The following is a 19,985-nucleotide window of genomic DNA, read 5'->3' on the forward strand; positions in this document are numbered from 1 at the left end:
CTTGAAGACATTTCTTTGGCATGGTGGACCCAGAATAGGTCCAGTACCTATCTAGGTTATGGACTGGTATCATGCGAGCATGTACTCTACACATTACCAGGATGATTCGAGATGATTTATGGATTTGTTATTATTGTTTTGGTCTTAAGCCGACATGGCATATCATTGTAAATGAAATTATGTAATGATATTATTGTAATATCTTTAGGTGGTTGACCTAATTGGTTTAGGCCTTAGGGTTTGTATAAATAAGAGGTAGAAACTCTTTGTAAAGTATCATGGTTATTGAAAAGGTCATGGTCAAGGAATTTAATGTGTGAATATTGTAATATCATTCAGACAAAGGAGGTGATCAATCATTGGTGATCGAATTGGATTCAAAAGAGGATTTAGTCCTCCAACATTGATCTTAACCGAGACTGTAATCAGGCATGGTCGATGCTATTTCCAACATTTCATTCTATTGGATTGTTGTCCATTTATCTTGAGAAGGTTTTAGCCTCTCTATAGTTAGTGAGACTCTTTTGTAATGAGTAGTATGCTCTAGGCAGTCTCCCTTCTTGCAAGTGCAGGCCCCTCTTGTAACACATACTTTTTGCAGAAGTATCATCTGATTGTGGGTAGGTTTCCCACTGTGGTTTTTCCATTTCTGGGTTTTCCACATACAAATCATGGTGTTATGTGGTATGGTTGATTTGCATTGATTATTGGGTTAATTGTTAAGTTGTATTGTTTACCGATATCTGTTCCTATCGACATTTGTCTGTGCTTTACCAATACTTGATTTGTTTAAGGTTGTATTGTGGATTAAAAGTTATACCCTGTTAATGTAACTGATTCACCTCCTCTCTCAGTTGTTGATCGGTTATCCTAACAATTGGTATCAAGGCTTTGGTCCTCTTTTGCAGAAGCTTAACTACTTGAGGTAGATCCTATGGAAACTAACACTTCTAATCTACCGACAACTATTTTCAGAAGAGAAATCCCTTAGCTTGATGGAACAAATTATGGAATATTGAAAATTTGACTAGAGACTCATCTTAGATGTCTTGGCAAGGATATTTGGGAGATCACTGAGAAAGGATACACACCTTATGATCCAACATCTGGGAATCCTACTCCTGCAGACCTGGATAAGAATATTGAAAATGATTGCAGAGCTAGAGAAGCCCTCCTGTGTGCACTTATTGATCAGCAGATTATGGGATTGAATGACAAATCATCAGCTAAGTTTATGGAAAGAGTAAATGAGATTGTTATGGGAATTCAATATTGTGGAGGAGTTCTAAGTGAAGCTGAAATAGTTTCCAAAGTCTTGAGAGCCCTTCCACCAGCTTACAAGATGAAGGCAACTGCAATTAATGAGTTAAGAACAATGGAAAACACTTCAGTCAATAGAGATATTCTGATTAGGAAATTATCTGCTTTTGAGCTTGAAGAATTTGGATCTTCTAGAGTTGTAAAGTATGAACCTACTTTTCATGCATCATCATCAATATCTACCAGCAAGAATGATTGGAGAGCCCTATATGCAAAATAATTGGAAGACATGAGGAAAGAAGATGAAGAATTTGAGCAACTTGAAGCCTTATTTGCTAGAAGAATACCTAAAGGTCCAACTGGAAGTAAGTATGAAGGAAAAGCACCTTTTAAATGTTTTGCATGTAATAAGATTGGTCATTTTGCATCTAGATGTCCTGAAAGGAATGTAAGGTTTGAAGAAAGAGTTAAGAAATATTTTAAGCCTAACCCAAACATATATAGATTCAAGAAGAGTAAACATGATAAATCTAATGATGTACTTGATTTGATTCACACTAACTTATGTGGTCCAGCAAGGACTAGAAGCTTTCAAGGTGATAGGTATTTCATGCAGATTATTGATGAGTATTCTAAAATGATTTGGGTGACTTTTCTGATGGAGAAGTCTGAAGCCTTTGAGAAATTCAAGATCTTTAAAGGAAAGGTTGAAACAGAAATTGGATTGAAAATTAAATGTCTAAGATTAGATCATGGCAGTGAATTCACTTCTCATGAATTTAACGGTTATTGTGAGACAAATGGAATCAGGAGACATCTATCTGTACCTAGGACTCCTCAATAAAATGGAGTAGTTGAAAGGAAGAACAAAACCATTTTGGATGCAACTAGATCTATGATGATGGAAGCCAAAATTCTTCATATCTACTGGAGAGAAGTAGTGAGTACGACAATTTACACATTCAATAGAGTTCACATCAAAGGTGAAACTGGTAAGACCCCTTATGAACTATGGTTTGGATACACACCTACTGTTAAATATTTTAAATTTTTTTGAAGTAAATGCTATATCAAAAGAGATGATTCAATTGGAAAGTTTTATCCTAGATGTGATGAAGGGATATTTCTTGGTTATTCAAATCAGAGCAAAGCATATACATGTTATAACAAAAGATCATAGCAAATTGTGGAAAGTGCTAATGTGAAAGTAGATGAACAATACAGAAATCATTCTATATCATATGATAGGGAACTGATAGTGGAAATGATCATAACTGAACCGATAATGCCTCAACCGGTACAGGAAGCTGAGACAATTACACCAACACAATCAAAAAATTCAACTGTGACTGATGATAAGAGTGGTGACCCTGAAGTTCAAAAGACACCAAGGTATGTAAGATTAAATCATTCTGAAGATCAAATTATTGGAGATAGAGACAAGGGAGTTATGACAAGTAGAAAACTGGAAAATGAAGAGGCATGTCTTATTTCTCAAGTTGAACCGACAACTATTATGTAAGCTTGTAAGGATAAACATTGGTTAAAGGTTATGGAAGATGAATTAGATCAAATAGAGAGTAAAGAAACTTGGTCTTTAGTTTCTCAACCAAAAAATAAGAATGTTATTGGAACTAAATGGGTTTCTAGAAATAAACTGAATGAGGATGGTAAAGTTATAAGAAACAAGGCTAGATTGGTTTATAAAGGATATTCTCAAATGGAAGGAATTCATTATGGTGAGACATTTGAACCTGTAGCTAGAATTGAAGATGTTAGACAGGAAGAGCACTTCTGGTGGAGCTTTCTTTCTTGGAAAGAAACTGGTTTCATGTATAAGAAAAAAACAATCATGCATTTCTTTATCTATTGCAGAAGCTGAGTATGTTGCAGCAACAACTAATTGCACTCAAATTTTGTGGATGAAGCAAATGTTGAAGGATATCAAAGTAAAATGTAGTGAACTAGTAGTTATCTACTGTGATAACTCTGCAACTATTGACATGTCTAAGAATCCAGTATTTCACTCTAAGACTAAGCATATTTCAATAAAGTATAACTTTCTGAAGGACAAGGTAGAAGCAAAGGAAGTCAAATTGGTTTCTGTGAACACTAAAGAATAGATTGCAGACATATTCACTTAACCATTGTCTAAGGAATAATTTGAATATTTAAGATATAGGTTAGGGGTTTCTACCCCTCCAATAGAGACTTGATTGATGAAGTTTGTCATCAGTCAGACATGTATTTTCAGAGAGATTATTCATTTTCGCACTAATGAGTGGTGCTAGTACTCAGGGGGAGTAGTCAACTTTGAGATTCAAAGGTTTATATCATTGCTTTGATATTTTTGTCAGATTTCTGGCATTGATATCAAAGGGGGAGTGATAGTAATGTGAAAAATCATTCTGAACCTTACAAAGATATCATTCACTGGGGGAGAGCTATTGATCGTTGGTTGTCTTCCACAGTGGGAGACTTGTTTGGAATCTCTTGGTACTTAGATGTTTTTCACCTCTAGTGTTGCCATTAATTCCAAAAGGGGGAGATTGTTGGCATTATGGATGAATTTATTGTGTGTTGCATTGATGTACATTTTGTCATTGATGTCAACACTAGCTGATATGGATGGTTACCGACAGACAAGTTTTGGTTACTGATAGAAGATCTAGTGTTACCGAAAGAAGAGATTATCTGTTGACACTTCTGACATGTTTGGATCAGTGAAGTATATTGAATTTTATGAGTTATATGCTCCATGAACATGTTTTGGTCAGTTGGTATTGGCTTGGTAATTGGATGTTATCATACACTTTGGTAAACCCTTACCAACACTAGTTTAAGGCTTTACCAACAGAGCTTTCATTGAGGAATTGTGACATGATGCATAATTGGTGTAGGTGCAACTTCTTCATGGACTTCAGGATGCTGAAGATGTTCTTTGATCATGCTTCAAATGCTTGAAGATATTGCTTTGGCACGGTGGACCCAGAATAGGTCTGGTACCTATCTAGGTTATGGATCGGTATCATGCTATCGTGTACTCTACATGTTATCGGGATGATTCGAGATGATTTATGGATTTGTTATTATTGTTTTGGTCTTAAGCCGACATGGCATATCATTGTAAATGGAATTATGTAATGATATTATTGTAATATCTTTAGGTGGCCAACCTAATTGGTTTAGGCCTTAAGGTTTGTATAAATAAGAGGTAGAAACTCTTTGTAAAGTATCATGGCTATTGAAAAGGTCATGATCAAGGAATGTAATGTCCGAATATTGTAATATCATTCAGACAAAGGAGTTGATCAATCATTGGTGATCGAATTGGATTCTGAAGAGGATTTAGTCCTCCGACATTGAGCTTAATCGGGACTGTAATCAGGCATGGTAGATGCTATTTCCAACAGTTCACTCTATGGATTGTTGTACATTTATCTTGAGAAGGTTGTAGCCTCTCTATAGTTAGTGAGACTCTTTTGTAATGAGCAGTATGCTCTAGGCAGTGTGCCTTCCTGCAAGTGCAGGCCCCTCTTGTAACACATACTTTCTGTAGAAGTATCATCTAACTATGGGTAGGTTTACCACCATGGTTGTTCCCTTTCTGGGTTTTCCATGCCAAAATCATGGTGTTATGTGGTATGGTTTCTTTGCATTGATTATATGGTTAATTGTTTTTGATTAAGGAAAATCAGGTTTTAAGGGACCCGAAACCCACTTACATTATGAAGGATGAGCATGAAAGAAACTAGAGAAGACAAGACCTAGACAAAAAAGATGCAAAAAAAACCAGCAGCTAGGATAAAAGGACAACACAGAGCCAACAAGAAACTGGCATCCAAACTCCAACATTACATATCAAATAAAAACTTTAATAGACTCCTTTGCATTCTGAACCAACAACATCATGGTCTTAGCGGCTTCTCTTACATCATTTTTCTCCTATTTCAGCTGAATGCCTTTCATCTTTGTCTCCATTTCACTGGTTGTCGGCCTGGTCCTTCACCTGGAGATTTGATGAGTAGAGGTGGAGGTCGGTATATCATCAATGATTACCAAATCCTTATTCTTATTTTTCCTCTGTAAGTGATCCACCAAGGCATTCATGTTTTGAGACGAGATTCTCAAGACCTCAAGACTGTGGTTCACGAAGTTTTTCAATGCCTTCTCAGTTTTAGCAACCCGATTGATGATGATCTCGTTATCCACCTCAGTCTTTTCTTTTACAATTATAATCACATCCTCCAGATGTTTCAAATCCCCTTTTATAAGATCTTTTTCCGACCAGTCCTCCATTTCAATTTCATCCTCTGCTTCACTGGTTTCCACCTCCGCATGCTTTTTCCCCGAATTAGTATACTTGATCAAATTGTGAATCTTATTCTCCAGGTCTCTCTATTTGCTCTGAATGCTGGTAATATTTTCAATAACCCACTTCTAAAAATTGAAAGACTCCAGCGTGTAATTTTGAGTGGCATTCAAGATAGTTTTCGCCGTATCCCTTTCCTGCTTAGAGCTCACAGATTTAGGGTTGGATTCCTCCATGGAGTTCTAGGTAAAATTCCTGCTATCTGAACCCATAGGGTTAGAATCAGGGTTTTCAATATTGGCATCTTTTTTCCCTTCCTCCTCTTCTCCAGCATACTCTTCTTTCTCACTCTCCACTTCAATCTCAGCCTCCTTCTCCTGTTCCTCCATACCATCATTCACCTCCGTGTCTACATTATCAATGTCAACTCTCCCTTTTTTATGGGTAGGGGCATTCGACAAATCATCTTCAGACTCAGAGTCATTACAACTCTCAGAAATATGTGCATTTGTTACTGGGTTATCATCCTTGCTAACACTATCTTTTTTCTTTAGGTGTTCGTAAATGAGAAAAATAAGCCTCTGATGGGCTATGGGGTAAGATTTGGGCTTTTTGGCATGGTCAGCCAAGCTCTCATTCAGCGATGATGCTAAATAAAAGGGCAGAGAAATCTTAACCCCATGGTAGAAATGATTAAGAATTGCAAAATGATAATTGTAGACTTTAGTAAATCTACCATCAACAGTTAGGAATTCCATCAAAACCCTTAGCATTTTATGCCAAAAAGACTTTACCTGCTAGGGGAGGTAGTAAGAAACGTTGTCTTTCTTGGCAAGCTGAGCTTTCTCATCCTCAGTTTTCAGGAAGTTTTTAATCACTTCAGCAGCAAACTTTCTGTCTCTATAGAACTTTGTGCCCTCCTTTTGAAGTCTTGTGACCTCTGCAACCAAATCCTCATCAATCTTCTAGGTCTCCCCAAACAAAGTGACTCTGTTGCTGTTCCAACCCTTAGGAAAGCCTTGAGACACCGATTTTCTGCTACCATGCAGCTTTTCCATATAGTTGGTGAATCCATGTCTATGGAGCCTCCTCCACACTTTCCACTCACTTTTCCAGTTCTCGCAACCAAAGGGCTCATTCGAGTTTAGGTTACCTCTCATGTTGAACAACAGGTTGAAGTCTCTAATAGTATATCTCACAAATTGCAGGCCAAGACTTAAACACAGGCTCTCAAGCAAAATACTAGGATCGCAGAATAGAGTACCATCTGTGATTTTAAAGAAGTAAATAATAATGCCGCAGAGATCCAACACTTATTATTATAATCCCCATCACACAAATGATCATAAAAATGATGCCTAAAAATAATCATTAACTGACAGTTTGCTTGCCCCCAATCTCTGTCTTTGGATTTCGGACCCCAAAAGGTGATCATGATTTTAACTTGAACCATTCATGTGATCAAATAATAATTGCTCCCTAACATCCCTTTTACATTGGGCCTCTCTGATATATTTAGCCTCCACCTCTAAATTGACCCCTTCATTAGCTAAAAGGTCTGCAACCTTATTGCCTTCCCTTAGAGTATGAGTTATGAGAATACTAACATAGTCATTTAATAACTTTTTAGCACTTTCAATAGTATTAGTAATATTCGAAGAGGAAGAACTAGTACCTTTAAGAGCCTGAATGATATTGAGGGAGTCCCCTTCCAACCAATTTTTTAAAAAGTTGAATCCCTGAGCAAGCTGGAGGCTTTTTAGCATAGCCTGAGCTTCAGCCACATGATTATTTTGGACTCCAAAAGGAGAAATAATAGAAGCAATGCAAACACCTTGAGCATTTCTGATGACTCCTCCCCACCGGACTTCCCATGGTTGCCTGTAGCAGCTCCATCAAAATTCACCTTGACCCAATCATGATCAAGAAATCTCCAAATAATATTTTCTCTCCTTGTCTTATTGTCATATCTATAGACTTTGTGGATTAGGTTCCATTCAATAAGGATGCCTTTTTCAATATCATTCATATCAGCAAAAAACCATTGTTTGTTGTTCCTGTGGGGAATATTTATGTTTTCTTTTATAGCCCTGCAAAATTTTTCAAAGACCACCTGAGAAGTGCACTTAGCTTCCCTAAATATTATGTTATTTCTCTCTTTCTAGATGCCCCAACAAGTCATGGGAAGGATTAATGACCAAAGGTTCTTGATAAGAGGAAATTTGGTGGGAAAGATCCGTTGCCAAATAATTTCCTTGAGATTGTTGTGCATAACCCAATCAACTTTCCAATTCACCCAAAACTTACTCCAGATTTCCCAAGAGAAGGAGCAATGGATGAACAGATGATCAACTAATTCTTCCTCTTTATGACATAGCTCACACCTGTTGGGGAACATAAAACCTCTTCGGGCCAAGTCATCAATAGTAAGAATCCTATTGTGAGTAGCAAGCCAAAAGAACATGTTGACTTTAGGGATAAGAATTCTATTCCAAACTTTACCCCATATTGGGTTGCTGATTTGGGTAAATGTGTTTTTATAGGCTGAGGCAACCATGAAGTCACCCCTAGGATTACTCTTCTAGAGGAACACATCATCAAAATCTTTGTTAATAGAAAAGGACAACAACTCCTGCTGAAGTAGCGAAAACCCAAGATAAATAGCATCAAGCCTAACCCATCTATTCTCCTTCTAGTAGTTACACACTATAGACCCAAACCTCCTTTTACATTCATTAATGAATTGATTGCAGTCTTGATTAAAGAGAGGTTCATCTTTAATCCAAGGATCCTCCTAGAACCTAATTTTGTCACCTTTTCCAAGGACCCATCCAGCTCCAGCTTTGGCCACTTTTGTGGATTTGATAATACTATTCCAAATGAAAGACCCAACAGGGATGTCTTCAGAGTAGAGGAGAGACTGGAGAGGTTGATCATGAATATATTTATCAAACCAAATCTAGTTCCAATCTTTCTTAATGTCATAAGCCCTCCATATTTGTTTAGCAAGAAGAGCTTTATTAAAAGTTTTGAGAGCTTTAATACCAAGACCTCCTTTTCTCTTTGGCTTACACACTTTGTCCTAGGCAACCAAGGATATTCTTTTTTTTTTCTTCAACCCCTGACCAAAGAAATCTTTTCCGAATCCTCTCTAAGGCTTCAACAAATTTAGCCGGAATGCCAAATAGATTGAGAGCATAGACAGGGAGATTCTAGAGAGTAGCTTGAAGGAGCTACAACTTTCCAGCTTGAGATAACATGGATCCTTTCCAGCCAACTAATTTTTTGTTGAGTTTGTCAATTAACATATTCTAGAAGGAGATTGGGGGAACTAATCCCAATGGGAGACCCAAATAAGTGGAGGGGAGCATTTCCACCTTGCACCCAATGATATTAGAAAATCTTTGTTGTCTTATGATGGGAGTATTCATGAAGTATATAGCAGACTTGTCCCAATTGACTTGCTGGCCTGTAGCCAATGAATAAGAATTAAGAGCACCTTTAAAGGTAGCAACCTCCCCAACAGAAGAGTATCCCATTAAGATAGTATCATCAACAAACTGTTGGTGAGAACAAAACACATTAGCAGAGGAAGGTTGAAGACCTTTGATAATTTTATTCACTTTCATTTTTTGGATCAGTCTGCTCATGCTCTCCGCCAAGATGGTAAATAGGATTGGAGATATGGGATCTCCTTGTCTGAGCCCCCTAGACGATTTAAAGAATCTAGAAGGAGACCCATTAATGAGAATTGAAAACATTGGGATGGAGACCAACTCTTTGATAATTTTGATTATCTTCTCATCAAATCCAAAAGCCTCCATAATTCTGAAAAGAGCTTGCCATTCCACTCTATCATAAGCTTTCGCTAGATCCAACTTTATCAGAAATCCTTCTTTATTAGCAGCATTGAGAGAATGAATATTCTCATGCACAAGAATGATAGAATACAAAATCTTCCTACCAGGGACAAATCCTTTTTGCTCCTCAGAGATGATAAAGGGGAGGACAACCACAAGTCTGGAAGTCAAAACTTTAGATATGATCTTATAAAAGGAGTCACATAGACTTATTGGCCTAAATTTTCCCATGGAATCCACCCCACCCACCTTAGGAATTAAGGCAATAAAAGTGGAGTTGATTTCCTTAAGGATTCTTCTTGAACCAAAAAATTCTTTGACCGCATTGATCGTGTATTTTCCCACAATATGCCAAATCCTGGAAAAAGAACATGGGGAAGTCATCAGATCCCGGAGCCTTATCCCCCTGAAAGGACAAGACCATTTTTTTAATTTCCTCAGCAGAGGAGATAACAAAAAGGGCCTTATTCTGGTTATGATCAATAATCTTGGGGATGATGTCAACCAGATCCTGTTGCATAGCAGAATCAATCTCCTTGCTACCAGTGAGGAGCTGAGAAAAGAAACTAACAGCTTCATCCCTAATATCATCCTCCTTAAGAATAATTTTGTCCTCAGCAATTAATCTGGAAATTCTATTCACAGACCCCTCCATTTTTAAAGAAATTTAAATTGTCAACTTTCTCTTTACTCATTTTGGTTTTCTGCACAAGGATAATATCCGACTTATGGTCTCAAATGAGATTCCATAATATATCCTGTTTATTGAGACCATTTAGGCCTCGAATGTTCCATGAGATTACCTTCATTTGGAAACCTAGGGGAAGGATTCCTATATAGTTTGCTGCCTTCCATCAGCTATGTTTTGCTTACTCTCCTAGTCCCTATGCCATTTCATGGATTTATGTCCTTGCGGAGATTTGGATAGACCAATATTTGCCTTGGATCTGGTCCTAGTTTTCACCCCATTAGGGCATCCCACCTTCTTATTTTTCTTTTTTCCATTCCCTGTTATTTCTTCCTCATGTTCATCTCTAAGATCAGCTTGCATGTTATTCCACAGTTCTCCTCTTTTCTAGGATGAAGTGGGTGTGTCAACTCCAACATTCTGGAGTAACACATTTAGATTAACCTTAGGTGATCCAAACTTGTTCTTCCTTCCATAATTAACTTCATGTCCTTCAAAATCATTTGGGCACTCTTTATCTCTTTTTATTGCTGAAACTTGAAGGGCCTCATGTTGAGCTTCAGTTGCATCCTCAATCTCACCTTCTTCAAGAATCTCTTCAATGATTACATTCTCATCCTCCTAAGTCTGTAAGACCTAAAAAATATTGACTGATTTGATCTCAAATCCACTAATTTTATTCTTTTTATCTTCCTTCAAAAGGGGAGCCTTAAGAGGGTTAGCATTTCTATCACCTTTTGATAAGTCTTTTATGTTACCAGGAATTCCACTTCCTCCTTTCAGTCTACTATCTACCTTAATATTATTCTTTTCTTTCCATATGTGTTTATGGGGATTGTTAACCTTCATAGGTGTTTTGGGGTTGCTAGGGCAAGCCTTATCCCAGTGTCCATCTTTCTTACAGGAAAAGCACACAAAGGGGAGGGACTCAAACTCTATTGTTTGTTCCCATAAACCAAGTTTGGAATTCATATCAATAGAGCTAGGAAGATCCATCTTCTGCGAAATATTGAGACAAATGCGTGCATAAACCAATCTCTTTCGAGCTGCAGTCGTTGGATCTATCACAACAAGCTCCCCAAAGGAGTTTTCTATTCCTGAGAAAACATCCTCAACCCATAATTCAAGTGGCAAGCCTGACAACCTTACCCTGATCAGAGCAGATTCAAAGAAGGAATCGTTGAGTTCCATATTAGGAGACCGTTTTCTCATGGATAGGGAAGATTTACCAAACATCCAAGGTCCACCGCTTAATGTTGCTTCCATATCTTCCCGACAAGAAAAGGAAAAAACAAAAAAACCCCTTGACAAGGCTAAAACATCAACCTATCCTTTCAGCCTCCATTTTCTCTTAACAAATGATCTAACATCCTCAATATTGGGTCGTCGTCCAACAAACTTTCCCAACAGAGAGAAGGCCATTAAAGAAATGCTATGATCAATAACCAAATTTGGAACAACAATAGCTAATCTACCCTTTTATCTATCAAAGATGTCTTCCACAAAGGGGAAGGACAATTTTCCAGTCGGTTTATTTGCAAAAAGAATAATCTAGGGTTTGAGAGCCTTCACCTCTGTAGTCTTTTCTAGGTCAGCTTTCACACCCTCGGGACCCGATTTTGGAGAATCTATCATCTTTTTGCGGTCCAAAGGAGGGTCCCAATGCCGTGGGTCCCCATCTGGTCTCCCATCCTCATCATCCATCGCTTGTCCTTGAGCTGCAGAGGTAGTAGAACCAGAGGACCCAACCTCGCTATTCCCTCCATTTCCAGAATTCAAATTTCCCTCTGCTTGCGCTGTTCCCTCCATTTCTCATTTTTTCATATTTGCTCTATATGGTTAATAGTTAAGTTGTATTGTTTACTAGTATCCGTTCCTACCAGCATATGTCTGTTCTTTACTGGTACTTGACTTTTTTAAGGTTGTATTGTGGATTAAAAGTTATAATTTGTTAACAATTGATTCACCCCCGGCTCTCATTTGTTCACCGGTTATCCTAACAATCCCATGGGTCAAATTGATGTGGTTGCCATGTCTAATGGTTTTTTCTCCTTCTCCTTTGCCAGTGAAGAGGACCTTCGATCTTTCTTAGCGGGTGGTCCCTGGATGTTAGGCAAATCATCATTGGCTCTCAAGAAATGGGAACTAGGCTTTAACCCAAAGGAATGGGAATGTAATGAGGCCCCTATTTGGGTGTGGCTACCAAATTTGCCTATGGAGTTCTGGGGCGAAGAAATCTTTGTTGGGATTGTTGGATGCTTTTGTGAGCTCCTTTCAATTGACCCAGTGACCTCTACAAAGACGCGTCTAGTGTATGCTAGAATATGTGTGAATGTTAAACAATCTGCTAATTTGCCAAAGGAGATTGGCCTCTTCTCTAAGCTGGGTAGATGGGTTTAGAAATTTGAGTATGAATCTATTCACTTTGCTTGTTTCCATTTTAAAAAAGTTAGTCATTGGGCCAGGGAATGCCCTTCTAAGCCTATGCCTAAGAGGAGTTGGAAGAAGAAAAATGAGACAAAGGGGGTGGATTTGGTGGAGTCTCTGTCATTGGATCCCACTCCATGTATGCATGGAATGAATAATATCCCATGTGTTCAGGTTGGTCCAGATCCAAATCCTTCAAACCTGGATCCCTTGAATGAGGGGGGGGATGTAGGGGGAAGTTTGAAGCCTGAGGAGATTTCTAATGGGGATAAGTCTATGATGGAGATTCATAGGGTTAAGGATCCTTGCATCCACCTTGTTGTTGATGTTGGGAATTTATTGGATTAAAACATTACTGATGATGTGACCCAGGATGATGATAATCCAAATCTGTTTATTGAGGTAAAAACTAAGCACAAAAAAAGGAACTCCCCAAATGGTCATTTATTAACACTGGTTTCTAGTGGTGCTAAGACTAGAAACAAACAAAAGGTGGATTGTGGATCTGATTTGAGGGTAGTGGGGAGGCCTCCCAATGCAATTTGTAGAGACAACAATAGTCGGGATTCAATTGTTTATGGAGTCCAAATAACACTACAAGACATGGGGATTGGTTCCCCCCATCCTGTCAAATGAAAGTCATTTCATGGAATTTTAGGGGATTGAATCTTCCCCACAAGCATGATCTTCTATCCAACCTAGTTAGAGATCACAAGCCGGATATATTCTTGTTCAAGAAACCAAAATGCCTAGTTGTATAGTGGAAAAGATCAAATTGGTTATTTTCAGAGAGTGTGAAACTCATTGTGCTAATGCTAATGGGGCTTATGGTGGTACTGCCACTTTGTGCAATCCTAGATGGCTTTTGGGTAAGGTTGTCTTTACTTCTCCTAATCACATTGCCACTAGATTTACTAGTCTATCTGATGGATCATCTTGGATCATTTCTAATATCTATGGTCCAAATGGGAAAAAAGCTATAAAAATGCTCGGGTCCTATATTATTAATGCTAGAATGGCTTTCCCAAATGGGAAATGGATTCTATTGGGGGATTTTAATACCCCATTATCTAGTATGGAAAAGGCTGATGGGATGCCTGTTTTGGAAGAAAGTAGGGAGGACTTGGCGGATATGATTAACTCTCTGTGTTTGTTAGACCTTAATCTCCTTGGAACTAAATTCACTTGTTCCAAAAAAAGAAGTGGGGGGGTGCTCGTCCAAGTCAAACTAGACAGAGGTATTATTTCTCTTGAGTGGATTCATAATGCTTCTTGTAGATTAAATGTGTTGTCTAGAATTTGGTCTAATCATTTCCCGATTTTTCTGAGTATATCCCCTTTGACTGGGAGGAAGGCCTTTCCCTTAAGGTTTGAGAAGATGTGGCTTTTAGCTCTGGATATTTATGACAATATTTCTAAATGGTGGAATGTTGATATTCAGGGAACTGCAATGTTTAGAGTGGCTAATAAACTAGCCAATATTAATTCCAATATCCAACTCTGGAATAAAGTTTCCTTCAGCAATATTTTTCAGATAAAAGAAAACCTTAAGAAAGATTTGGATGATGTACAGTCTCAGATTCAAGATGTGGGGTATGATCCTGTGGTTATGGATAAAGAAGTTGAGTTACTTACCAAGATTCATGATATCATCTGTAAGGAGGAGGAATTCTGAAAGCAGAGGTCCAAAGATTTATGGCTCAAATCTGGTGACAATAACATGAAGTTTTTTCATATGACTATCCTCAAACATAGGGCCTCAAACACAATCAATAAAATTTTAGTGGATCATGGTTGGATTGATAAGCATGAGGAGTTAAACTAGGAAGCCATTATATATTTTTCCATTCTTCTTTCGGATGATGGTTGTCAGGATGTTAATGCTCAAGATGAGATCCTTCCGAAGTTTAGATGTACTGTTTCCCAAGACATGAATAAGGAGTTAACCATAATCCCAGCTCATGATGAGGTTAGAGCTACGGACTTTTCCTGTGAAGGTAATAAAGTTCCTGTCCCTAACGGTTTCCCTATGTTCTTTTTTCAAACTTTTTGGCAGATTATTGGTTCAAATGTTGTGGATGCTGCTAGAGAGTTCTTTGGTTCCTGATCTCTTCTTAAGGAACTGAATGCTACCTTGTTTGTCCTGATCCCTAAGGAACCTAATGCCTGTTCCTTTCAGGACTTTAGACCCATTAGTTTATGTAACTCGGTCTATAAAATCTTTACCAAGATCATTGTGTTTAGGCTTAAAAATTTGCTGCATTCTTTGATTTCGAAGCATCAAAATGGTTTTGTACCTAGCAGATAGATTTTTGATTCTATTATTGTTGTCCATGAGAATATCCATTCTTTAAGAAATCGGGCTTCTTGTTGAAGTTGGATCTTCTCAAATCTTATGATCAGGTCAATTGGAATTTTTTGTTTAATGTGCTTCAATCCTTTGGTTTTGGTAACCATTTCATCTAGCTTGTCATTCAATGTGTTACCACTCCCAAATTTTTGGTTCTGGTCAATGGTTCGATGTCTATTTGTTTTTGGCGTCATGGGGTATTAGACAAGGGGATCCTCTCTCCCCATTTCTCTTTATTCTGATGAGTGAAGTTGTCAAAAAAAACTATCCAGAGAGATGTCAGGAAGAGCAATTTGAGGGGTTTACGACCTTCTTCCCAAGCTACTATTTGCTCCCACCAGTAATTTGTTGTTGATACACTGCTGATGGGGGAAAGTTCGATTAAAGAAGCAAATACTATTAAAGCTATCCTAGATACTTATGAGAAAGGATCGGGGAGAAAAGTTTGTTTTTCTAAAAGCTCCATTTTCTTCATGAATACTTCTGAGAATAAAAAAATGAAGATTGCCAATATTTTGGGCTGCAAGATGGGTGTTCTCCCTTATTCATATTTGGGTTTGCCCTTGTGTGTGGGACCTACCTCGGACTCCTTCTGGTCTAGTCTGATTGATAGATTTGAAATGAAGCTAGCTGGTTGGAAAGGAGCTTTGTTAAGCCAAGCGGGTAAACTTCAATTAATTAAGGCTTCGCTTCAGAACCTTCCCGTGTATGTTATGAGACTATTTAAAATCCTGGCCAAATTTGCTAATAGAATGTAAGTATAAAAAAGAAATTGCTTTGGTCGGGTTCTAAATCCAAGGGTAGGCTTCATTTGTTTGCCTGGGATTAGGTTTGTTTGCTTAGAAATAGAGGAGGTCTGGATATCACCAGGTCTTTTTCTCCTCCCCCCTTTTGGGCTGGAGCTTGGAATAAACTCTCAATTCCTAAAGTTAATATATTCTTCTGGTTATTCATGCAAAATAAGATCTCTAACATTGATAATCTCTATAAACATGGGATCCCCATCAGTAATAGATGTTTTTTATGTAAAGAAGAAGCAAAAAATGTTGATCATCTACTCTTACATTGGTCCTATGCTAGGGACATCTGGGCCTTCTTTTTCAACCCGTGGAATATTATTTGGGTCCCCCCCTGATTCTATTCAGAACTTTTGGTTCCAATGGAAGTACCCTTATGACAACCATGTGGTTGGTATTCTATGGAACTTATCCCTACCTCATATTGCTTGGGGTTTGTGGAAGGAAAGAAATAATAGGGTTTTCAAAGATATGGAGTCCATTGCTCTTGTGGTGGCTATTAGAATATGGACTGCTATTAAGGATAATTTTCTTAATTACTATCCTGGTAGGAAAAATGATCCTGGACTCTTGAGTCTAGCCAAGAGTAATGGGAGACTATCAAGTGGTGGTAGATATGCTAGAATATATCTATCTCTATTTATAAAATTAAACATACCAAAGAGAATGTTTCTTGCAATTCGTCCCTTCCGGGGTGGATCAAAATTAATATCAACGGTGGTGCTCCCTTTTGGGCACCACAACTAATGATTTTGTGGAGGCCAATGTCTCCTACATAGGACTACGCATGGCGAGCAAGGAGGGGTTCAAACGGGTCTGGCTGGAATGTGACTCACTTAACATTGTCAAATGCATTAAAGGATGTACAGTGCCTAGGTGGACTATTTAAAACTTAATCAAGGATTGCCTTGAAATGATAGCCGACCTACAGTATTTCAACATATCTCATGTTTTTCGAGAAGGAAAAAACCTGCAAATCATTTGGCCAACTTGGAGGTGGTTAACGTGGCGGTTAAATGGTGGAGAGGAGAGGAAAATTTCCTGAAAACTCTATGCGACCTTGCAAGAAATAATGTCAAGATCTTCGGCCTTTCCAATGAAGTTAATAATGAAAGATTATGATGGGATGGGAACCACTGGGGTGGTAGTTCGAATTATTACCACTTTGAGAAGTTTTAGAACTTTCAGTTTTCCCTGTTTCTGGTTTGCTTTCCTGCTAGTTTTTTTGGAGTCTTGTTGTCTAATTTGCTCGAGCTACAGAATGGGAGGTGAAAAGAATAGATTTGAACCCACAACCTATGATAATTGGCAGAAGAATAAGGAGGCTTGGGAGGAAATTTCTGATAGTGGGATGGTGCCCTTTTTGGAGAGACTGCATGGTCATTCTGCCATTGTTACAGAAAGCTTTGTTAAAGGTTGGAAGAAGGGTGTGCTGTCTGTCTTTGGTGTGGAGTTTCAAGTCGATGAAAACCTGGCTGCCACTGTTACTTGTCTGGATATGAAAGGCATAAAATTCTATAGAGACAAGAAGTTGGGTGAGGAGGCTATTGATTCCTTTTATGATAAGGAAAAGGAAAGACAAAGGGTTACAAAAATGGTAGACGGTGGCTGTAATAGGAAAGAGCCGATTTCCCTCTAGGCTGATATGACATAATTCATCATGAGGTACATCACCTTGGATGGTAGATATGCTAGCATTTAATCACATCATTTTAATATCTTAAATCATTTTAGGCATCGTAGATTTATTTCCGTACCTTTTTATTTGGTTTCATCCTTGGAGAATAGTTTAGTTAAACATTTTGAAAACAAGGATAACCCTATGATTCATGAAGGCCTTATCTAGTTGATTATGGAATACGCCCAAGATCATGAAGTGAAACCCTCCCCCAAGGATAGAACCCACATTTCCTCCTCTAACCCTGATGTGTAGTTGGTCTCTAACATGAAGATGGATGAAGATGATAGTGGTACTGCCATGGATTGGCGTGATATCAAGGATATAAAGGACCCTGAGTATAGACCAAAGAAAGAAGGGGAGCAGAAAGTAAGTTCAAATCTGGCAGCAGGAAAATGCAAGACCTGGAACCACGCACCAAAAAGATAACGATATTAACCAAATATAGTGAATCCAAAGTCCTGGACCACAAGATTAGGTTGGACATCCCTATCAATGTGGATGATGAGAAATAGGGGTTTGTGAATAAGGAAAATAAAAGTGATAAAAAGGAGGAGAGGGTGCTGGGAAATCTGCTTTTGGAGACTAATAGAAGTCGGGAGAACTAATGGAAGTGGGTGGATAAGGATATTGGATCCCTAAAAGATGGGATTAAAGGAATTGTTGAGACTTTCACAGAATTCTATGGGCCCAGTAAAACTGAGAAGATCATGAGTATGATCCAGAAAATTTATCAGGATGTGGAAACTATGAAGGTTGACCATGAGCGCAAAATTGAGAAGCTCGAAGAGGATGTGAGTGAGATCAAGGAAAACCTGAACAATCTGGTGGAAATCAGTAGTCAGGTGATGAACAATAGTGCTGATGGTTTTGAAAAAATTAATTTCATGATGACTGATTATAGAACCAGGACCATCGCCAGTGACCCTCCCGTGGGGGAAAAGCAAAAAAAAGAATGCCTCAGAGGGTGGATAGAGTGTTGCTGGTGGGAAGAGTCTCTCGGGTCCTTGCACTAGAACAAGGAGCCTGAACTAGGACCAGGGAACCTCCAGATTCAACATGGAGGATTTGGAAAAAAGTAGTAAGAGGATTATTTAGAAAAAAACTGAATTGATGCACTCCCTTAGTTGATTGCTTTTCCCTATTTTTTGGTTCAGCTAGTTTGGTTTTTTGGCTTTCGGTGTGTGTGGGGTTTGTCCCCCGTTTGTCTTAGTTTTACTGTCTAATTGGCTACTGGCCTTGGTCTGTAATGCTCTGTGTTTCAAGTCCCTATAAAACCAGTTTATCTTCATCTAAAACAATTGTAGCTACAACTATTCATGCTAAATAGAAACCTTAAAACTATTATAATATTTTATACTATATACATAGTTTTGAACCATAAGTTTGTTACATGTTATTCAAGTAAATCTTAAACACAAGTTCAATGTAAGGAGAATTTCCTTTTCCATACTACTCATCAGCATGATTTTCTCATAGGAAAGTGTAATTTAGAAAACCAAATTTTCATAAGTTGTACGCAGATCATTTAGTGTTTCTTCCACTAATTGAACTCCACAGGCCTACACATTGTGTAATCCAAACAAGTTTTTTTTTTTCTTGCTTTATTAGGTCAAGGCAAATAAGTGAAACATTACTCATAAAATATTGAATTCTTAATTTATTTATTCAATTGACTGATGGGGATGAGTCACTTGATAGTGTAGTGTAGTAGATTGTACACCTTTTTTATTGCTCACATTAGACCCACTTTGGTGGTTATATCTAGTTAATAGCTGATTGTGCTTAGTTTAGGGACCTTTTCCAAAAACTAGGTGGAATCCCCTTCTCACGACCTCTCTTCTAGCCTACATTTTTTTCTAAAAGGGTGTCTAGAGCCCCTTTCCTTTGCCTATAGCACCTAATGGACCTATCCAAGCATTTTGGCCCCAAATTTTGAATTACAATGGTCAACTTTATAAGTAGCGATAAAGAAATCCTTCATATCATCCTTCCCTAAAAGTAACCAGGACAACTTTATTTTTCTATAAAATAGATAGAGTAATCATGACAAATTTATAGCCATATTAATAAATATGACAGACATAAGCGCAATCTAGAAAAAAGTTCATTACTTACAAGAATGCTTAAATGCATATGTAACATAAAATATTTTCTTACAATTAATGATTATCTAAGGCAATTGGGAAAATTTAAGTTGCAATGGTAAAGAGGATGTAAATATAGAAAGACACACATGTACCCGATAGTTAGTTTGGAATTATATGCTAGAATTTTTTGGTTGAGATAAAGTTGATCTTGTGGTTAAAGAAAAAGTGATGAAGATAGTGCAAATAATATCAAAATAAAATAGGAGACTTGGTTAAAGGTAGCTTTAAACTATTAAGGTAGGAAACTTCAACATTTTTCATAAATTAAATGAACTCTTCAATCACAATTATTGACGTTCAGTTATTGAATAAGCTTGAGAATTACAATAAATGATGGGTTTATAATTCAAATCATCCATATTATAAAAGAAACTCAAATTTTTATTTTTACTATACTCCAAAATAGGATTAAAGTGATAACTTTAAAGTGAAAGGGTGTAAAGTATAGATCATTAAACTTGTA

The sequence above is a fragment of the Cryptomeria japonica genome, chromosome 10, assembly GCF_030272615.1.
Source record: "Cryptomeria japonica chromosome 10, Sugi_1.0, whole genome shotgun sequence".
Classification (NCBI taxonomy): Eukaryota; Viridiplantae; Streptophyta; class Pinopsida; order Cupressales; family Cupressaceae; genus Cryptomeria; species Cryptomeria japonica.